This window comes from Dermacentor silvarum, chromosome 5, assembly GCF_013339745.2.
Source record: "Dermacentor silvarum isolate Dsil-2018 chromosome 5, BIME_Dsil_1.4, whole genome shotgun sequence".
Lineage (NCBI taxonomy): Eukaryota > Metazoa > Arthropoda > Arachnida > Ixodida > Ixodidae > Dermacentor > Dermacentor silvarum.
This window is the reverse complement of record NC_051158.1, coordinates 46,611,315-46,620,019: the sequence shown is the minus strand read 5'-3', so window position 1 is coordinate 46,620,019 and position 8,705 is coordinate 46,611,315.

Sequence of the window (8,705 nt, the reverse complement as noted above, 5' to 3'; positions counted from 1 at the left end):
GCAGTTAGTAACAAAACCTACACGCGTCGTACGTGAATCGTCAAACATCTTGGATCTCATACTAACTATCACCCTGAAACTTTATCAACTCTTACTTATCTCCGCGAAATTAGCGACCCACAAAGTTCTGCATGCTACTTTCGCCTTCATCCCGGAATCACGCCAAACGTTCCATAAAACGATTCGCCTTTACGACAAAGGCAATTACAATGAAATCAATCACCAATTGCTGGCTTTTTTTCCAAACTTCGAAGGGTGTTTCCATGAACGATCAATTGAACATAACTGGCTTACTTTCAAAACCAAAATTACAGAACTAACAACCAAATTTATTCCCACCATTACATTTTGTGCCAATCATAATAAACCATGGTTCTCAAAGTCATTGAAAACAATTGAGAACAAAAAGAAGCGCCTTTTCCGTGCAGCAAAACGAAACCCGAGCGCATGCGCATGGAACAAATATTACGAGGCCGAGTCAACATATTACAGTCCATTAGTAATGCCAAACGCGCATTCTTTCAAACTGACCTGCCGAAGATATTAACCAATAACCCGAGAAAGTTCTGGCAAGTTCTAAACCCCAATAAGGCGCCCATCATCACACTTACTAACACACTTGGTGAGGAGGTGAGCGACGTTGAATGTGCAAATATGTTTAACACTGCATTCTCATCCGTCTTCACAAACGAAACCGATATGCCACCATCTGTTCCAACTGGCCAGCCGAGATCACTTATGCCATCAGTCACATTTTCTGCGCATGGCATTAGCTGTATCATTGAACATATTAAGATGTCATCTTCTGCAGGTACTGATGAAATCACCAGCAAACTGTTAAAGAATACTCGACATGCCATCTCAGTGTATCTATCATTACTGTTCACGCAATCACTTTCCACAGGTAGCATACCCAGCGATTGGAAGGTCGGGAAGGTCGTTCCGGTCTTCAAATCAGGTAACAAAGAATCGCCCCTCAATTACCGCCCCATCTCTTTAACAAGTGTACCATGTAAAATCATGGAACATGTCATCTATTCTCATATAATGAATTTTCTTGACTCTACTAATTTCTTTCATCTTTCTCAACACGGATTCCGTAAGAACTTATCCTGTGAGACTCAATTAGCTATTTTCGCCCATGACTTGCATGTAAACCTTGATTCTAACCTTCAAACTGACGCAGTCTTCTTGGATTTTGCGAAAGCTTTCGACAAGGTGCCTCACAAGCGGTTGATACTAAAACTGTCTTTGTTAAATTTACATCCTGACATATTGCAGTGGATAAAGGAATTTCTGGCTAACCGTACCCAATTTGTTCGCGTTAATAATCACACCTCTAGTTCTCTTCCAGTAACGTCAGGCGTACCGCAAGGGTCAGTCCTTGGTCCCCTCCTATTTTTAATATATATTAACGACCTACCAACGCATGTCTCTTGTAACGTCCGTATCTTTGCTGATGACTGTGTTATCTATCGCACTGTTAATAACCCCACTGATCAACTAGCTCTCCAAAGTGACCTAAACTGCGTCCAGAACTGGTGTAACCGATGGCTCATGGAACTAAACCCCAATAAATGCAAACTCGTGTCGTTCAACCGAAAACGTAATCCTCTCCTGTTCCCTTATACTATCTCGCATGTCACCATAGAATTAACACAGTCTTATAAGTACCTCGGCGTAACGTTGTCTAATGATCTAACCTGGAACGCGCATGTCACTAAAATCGTATCATCTGCAAACAAAAGCCTTGGATTCTTAAAACGTCACCTACGTCACGCGCCACCAGACCTAAAACTGCTTGCCTACAAGTCACTCGTACGCTCTAAGCTGGAATATGCATCTGCCATCTGGAGCCCTAACCAAAAATATCTTATAAAGTGCCTAGAATCAGTACAAAATCGTGCCACAAGATTCATTCATTCATGCTATTCATACCAGTATATCATCGTTGAAAGCAGAGTCCGGCATATCAACCCTTGCTTGTCGGCGTCGTATCGCTAGTTTGTACTTATTCCATAAGTTTTTTTTACAGCTCACTTAATCATCCACCCTACATCAGTCCTCCGGCACGCATTTCACTTCGCATTGGTCATCCCCTCCAAGTCGCCCGGCCACGTGCGCACACTACCACTTTTGCCTCATCATTCTTCCCGCGCTCAGCCTCGGACTGGAACGGCCTTCCACACGACATCGCCGCAATCACCTGCCCATCCGCCTTTTTGAACTGTATAACTTCCATATTTAACCGCGAGCAAACATGTACTTAAACATCCTTTCCTTGTGTATTTATTTACTTTATACTTGTTGCCCACCCCTTATGTAATACCCCCAACCCTGGGGGCCTTTAAGGTAATAAAGTGAAAGTGAAAGTGAAACGCATGGTTAGGCTGGAGCCCACAGAGACGTCGGCATCAACGTGTCCGAAGTCATTGACCGCTTCGCTAAACTTTGCCGCCGAGTGAAGTTTGTCATTTGGATAGCGAAGCAGCAAAAATCAATGCAAGTAAAAAGCTATGTTCTTTCTAGGTCCATAAAATCGTAATTATGAAAACGTATGACTGTTCATTAGCTTTTAAAACCGCAGAAATTTTCACCGTTTATTCTAACAGTTAGCATCATGCTCAAAGTTATCATGCGAATACGAAAATTACGAGGACATCAATAACCAATTTTGACCGACCTTGCTCATTGAAAGCCTGGCCCATGAGGCGTTTCCCAACAAACACTCGTATAATGGGTAGTTCAACTTGCCGCATCACCTGTGGCTTTCGTTCGGTCTTTTCTTTCCTTTTTAGCTACCTAGTTTAACTTTTTTTTTTAACCGAAGCAATACCCTTCTTTAATTTTGGGTGCAGAATATTTGTTGCCTCCCTACAGGCAGTTAAATTACACACGTTCGTAGTGATTTTTGCATTATTCCTCTATTGTTCTACCCATATGGTGCTGTCGCGACCGCCGCATGGCCCAACTACATATCACGATTTCTTCGATCATAGTTTTGTTCTTGCCTAAATCGTCTCTCTTTCTATGCGTAAAGTTTACTATCTGTGACTGCGCAACATGTTTATTTGTCTTGTTTGACGCATTATGTACAGTGACGTTTGCTTAAATACGTAGATTTATTGGAGACTGATACGTATATTTATATATCGCGTTGCGCGGTTTTGTGTATACAAGCAGTGAACTTTATTTCCAGCGCCACTTTTTATCCTCTATCAAGTTGTGTGTTCGCATTTGTATATTCCATTCTATCTTCGCTTTTCTAATGTATATTTTTGCAGAACACCTGCTTTTTATGTGTACTCACTGTTGCGACTATAATCTCGGTGTAATTACAATACACGACCGGTAACAGCTGCTCCTGCGCAATCTATTGCAACGAAGGACAGCGCCATTGAGTTTTTTCCCTGGCCGTTGCATATGTACAAAAATGTAAACAAGGTTCTTGAATGACAGAGATTCATCAAAATATTTGTCTTCAACTTGTTCTTTTCGTGGCCTTTACGTTTTTCGTATCAGCTGCATGGACTGCTTTGCTGATTTTGAACTGATATAGCTCTAAAGTTCGCGTGAGATTTTCGTTGCTTATAAAATAGACAAAAAAGCGCGGAAGCATTGATATCACTTATTTCTGCCACAATTTTTGGGATATAAAAGTATAAGCTTTTGTAAAAAAATTTATATTTTACTTGGCAGTGCTTAGCATTCAATAATACGTTTGCAGCATCTAATATAAAATGGCGTGGACAATGGCAATGTAGTTATTATTAATGTATTTGATCCCTTGACAAGTTCTATAAGCAGGAGGCCGCGCTGCAACGTGAGCCAACTGCGGGTGCACACCGTTACTTCAAGACACCAAGGTTCTGCGCAGGTATCGAAACAATTGCGCCCGTGAAATCTTCAAAAAGCCTTTACGATGATGTGCAAAGGCCCGTCATGCGTCAGCGCCCCTTCACTCGTCCTCACCGACAAGGAGTACAGATTTCTACAGGACTAACCGTGATGTTTTCGTTCGTTTTTATCTTCATACCCTTGCGCGACTACAAACTTTGAACCCCTCCTTCCTCCACCCTCTGTGTCCGTGCCCCAATTCCCCTTCCTTTTCAAACCATGTAGTTGTAAACGCAAAGTAAAAGCAATTGTTGGCAGTATCAGCGCTCGACCTATCTTCTTCCATCTAGTCCGTGTCATTGGCGCTGTTGTCTACCATGGACGCATTCCAACGAGCTCGCCTTCAGACCCTTTTAGGCTGACTAAAGGTGTGCCTAGTGCGTGCGTCATTGCACACGTTACGTCACAGCCATCTGGCTGACTAAAGGTGTGGCCTAGTGCGTGCGTCATTGGGCACGTGACGGTGCAGTCAATGGGCAGGACTGCACCGTCACGTGGTGGTGCCATGTCATGCTTATGTAAAATGTGCGCACTGCCTCCCGCGCGTCACTGATCAGGGATTGCTATGATCAGCAAACACTGATCATAGATCATGCCAAAGCAACTATATGCCTTGCTTCTGTGCGATCAGCTGTCGGAAATGCAACTGAGTTTTTGCTAACGCAATGTGCTCCATTCATGCTGGTTTGAATCGTGTGGATTGAAGACGTGTGCAGTAGTTGGCTCCAAATATAGTGACTGGCATATTAAGGAATGTAATGAATATGCGGGGCCAAGTTCGCGGACCGCTGCTGCCAACTGTCCATACATATTTCCGGCACTTCGAGATGCACGGCTTTCCTCGAGGATACACAAATTTGCTCATCCGCCAGCGTTGTATTGCTATACCTTCAAACAAAAAGCTTCAGCCCCGGTACGTCGGCAAGAGTGAGTACCGCTCGTTAAACAATGATAACGGGAGTACCGCCGCTTCCTGTCATAGTAGGTTTCGCGCACAGTATCTACACACATCTACCCAAACCAGCACGGAAACTCTTACGCCAACGTGTCAAGAATAAGGGAATGGGCACACACTTGAATATATGCGCACTATATACGCACAATAAGTGACGGTACTACACCGATAGCGCACGAATGGTCGAAGCTGAATGTATCGTGACGGTCCATAAGAGTAAGCGGTTACTAGTGATAATGCGCATTTGCTACAAGGTATTACAATGTGCAGAACAGCTACGTTTCAAGCCTTGTGCGCAGCAAGAACAAATCTATAACGGAACTGAGCCCACCCGCGTCAGAAACGTGACAAGCCGCTGCTGCAAAATATTTGCCCCAAATAAAGAACGAAGACCAAAACACCATAATCCTGATTCAATTCACGATCGAGCGGAAAGTTTGGATAGCTTCTAATAGTTATTTAGCCCCGCTTTTAGAGCAAGCACCATATACGCTGCTCGTGCCATTCGGACATAGCTTAATCAGCTCCCTGAAGCGCTTTCGCATATTCTCTGAAACTGTGGCCAAAGTTTCATGTCGTCCACCCAGTCAGCGTCTACGATATCTCCGGAAACAGAGGTTCGCTAAGCGGCACCGGCGTCATACATATTCACTGTAAACACGGAGGCAACGGAGGTCGTTGAGGCAAGCAATGGACGCGTCACCACGTGATCAAACATGGCAGCGTCCGCGGGATCGCCGCGAAAAGGGTCAATAGAATCACGACGATGGAACGACCACGATGACATCACGACGGCGGTATAACAAATGCGTGACGACGGCTGCATGACGACGTATAGTACGAGGATAATACGAGTACGACGACTGTATCACGAAGCCTATATGACGACTACGGCATGACGATCGACGGCTTTAGGACAGTTAGGTAACAAAGCTGGAATGACGAGGACACGACGACCACGACAGCATTACGACCACGAGCACATAACTAGTGCCCAAGCTATTCGACAACTTATACCACTTGGTTTGGCGTAGAAGCCGTGATAACGACGGCAGGACGAGAGTCAGATCCCAAAGGGGGAAATGACGTCGATGAAAGGATGACGATGGCATAACGCCCGCGAGCACGTATCTAGTGGTCCAACCTGATAGACAACCGAGATCCCTGGGTCGGCGTAGGAGGACGGACGTACTAAGAACGGCTGAACTATGGAAATAATCCTAAACGAATTAAAGAAAAAAAATGACCAACCCTTCCCTACCGGAAAATAGGGGTAAACGAAGCTTGTCGTATGTTTCTTCGGTGTTCCTCGGAATGAATTGCACTGCCGAGTACCACGTTGTGCTCGAACCACAACCGGTCACACACACACACTGCAGCTGGCTCCGAAGTACCGGTTGAGAAACTCGCGTTGAAACCTGGCCGTCGCACTGGGGAAGTTCGCGCTAGCGTTGCCGAGATGTGACCAGGCAGTGTGAACCGGGGTTCCTCAACGCAGCAGTCCAGTGGGCAACCGTCTCGCTGGACTTCAAGGTGCGGCCGTGTGACAGCCTCAAATAAACGGCGATGCTTCAACTAGGCAGGCAAAGAATGAAAACACACAGACAAGTGCAGTACAGTACGAAATGTTATAAGATTCGCGCAGTTAGATTAAATTATCGTCGTTGGTGTCGGCGCAACTTTCTGAAAAATATACCCCCCCCCCCCCTCGCGGTAATGTAACGGCTCAAACCCAACACCACCTAGGTAGCACAAGGCTTACGCACTCCGATTCATGACGTCATGCTATAATCTAATGGGGATGCTCCCGCGTAAGCAACAGTGATTTTGACGTCACCGCTTTCGTCACGCCAGCCTTGGCAATGGAAATTTTCTGCCATGTTATAGCATGACGACATAGGTCGGAGTGCGTAAGGCCTGTGCTATCTAGGTGGTGTTGTCAAATCACGCATCTCATTTGATATCTATGAAATAGTTTGGCCGCAACAGAGTTTACCGTCCCTCTCTCATGGTGTTGGTTTTTTGCCATCTGCGCTTGAACACTTGAACGATTCCGAAGAAGGCCGTTCAGCGAAGCACTGATCATATCACCTGTGATAAGGAAGCCGGATTGCTACCACGCAAAAAAATATACAAAGAACGAACGTTTGTGAGCAAGTGAAAGGGACGCTTCGGCGCTTCTTGACCCCGTGGTTTCTTTCCTATAAAAATCATTGTCGTCCGGCCAACTCTTGCCACCTGGCGTCCAAGCGGTGCAAGTGAGCGCGGCGGTCTTCTTCGAGGCCGGACTGTTACATTGAGTGGCATTATGGTGAGTAGGACGTTTTAAAAATTCCTTCTTGGTCCTTTCCTATTATTAATATGTCAACAAAGGATTCTATAGCTGTGCGAGCCAAATTCCAAATTTTGAGGTGGGTTGGAATAGTCTTCCTTACTCAGATTATCCCTTTGATTTTTCTAATGATCCCTTATTACATATGAAAGGATAGAATTGGCTGTCGGGGTATACAGTGACAAATAAACTTGCCAAGCCTCCTAATATAGTGCAGGCGTCAGCTTACGTGTACATGCGAACTCTATAGCGGGTATTGCCGAACAAGTGTCCAAGCTAATTTCAACAACCCGCCAGCAAGAAATGGGTTGCCTCAACCAATCCGATTGACCAGATGCAAGCGCAGTCGGGTCGGGCTGCGTCAGTTCCACATCCAGCTCGACGTGCTCGCGTCGAGTTTGTGCAAACGAAAGTTGCGTTCAACCCTTAAGAAGTGAAATTCGGGCTAGTTGGTACAGATTCATCGTAGTGATTTGCGCCACCAGGACAAGCACAAACAGGGAGATGTAGACAACAGTGCGAGTTAGCGACCTTGTCCGTCCCCCCTATCTTGTGTCGTTTGGCGCCCTTTTCGCTCTGACCCTCTCATAATCGTTTTGCAGATACCGCTTACCTCGTCACGACGTGCACTGGCCCATAGAGGCGACTTTTCGCTGGGGCCTAGGGGCCAGATTCCATGCGCCTTTCCTGTTGCTGACCTGGCCGCTACAGGACCCTGCCATGCTTCGAAGCATCGCAGAAGTCGGCGTCGTCCGTGACTGTTCTCGACGGTTCCGCACCACTCGTCTGTCGACTATGCGCGCCGGGTCTCTTCCGGACTTAGCACGGACACCTGCTCTTAGCTGTCGAAAAGCCCGAGCCTTCATTGTGTACGTGCAGTGCACACTTCGTTGCACCCGGTGACAACTTTCATCCAACTTCGTGGTGTACCTTGCCACGAGACCCTTGCTGCTCGTGTGCGATGCTGGCGGTCCTACGAGTGCAACGTACGTTCACCCTTTGGACGTCCCTCGTCTCGGTCGTGCCAGCGCCATCTTTGTTGTCCCGTTTTCGAGCGTGTGTACCGGCACTCAAAATCCAGATGACCCCGCTACGTTCGCGACCTTCCTTAGCTTCGGCGACGACGTCTCGGCGTGGTTCCGCTAGTACCTGCGCGTCGCGTGTGGGCGTGGTCGTAGCATTTCGGAACGTGACTCATGCGCATACTCGGACGAGGGTCTAGTCGCGTGGTCTCGTCCGCTGAAGCATCTAATATAATGTTTCTGATTGCGTCACGTGTGTGTGCATTCATCTACGTCTCCGTTCTTTCCTGTATTAAAATCAAACTTTCGATCTTCGAAGACGGTTTGTTCGTTGTTTTTTCTTATCATATGTGACACCGCCGTCCACTTATCTCTACTGGTACAGTTCAGTGCCGCCTTCACCTTTCTGTCACGTGGCTGCGATATGACGTCTTCCCAACCACCTACTGCCCGATCGGACAATGTTTTACCTCTGCCTCTGTTCCGTCGCCAGCTACAT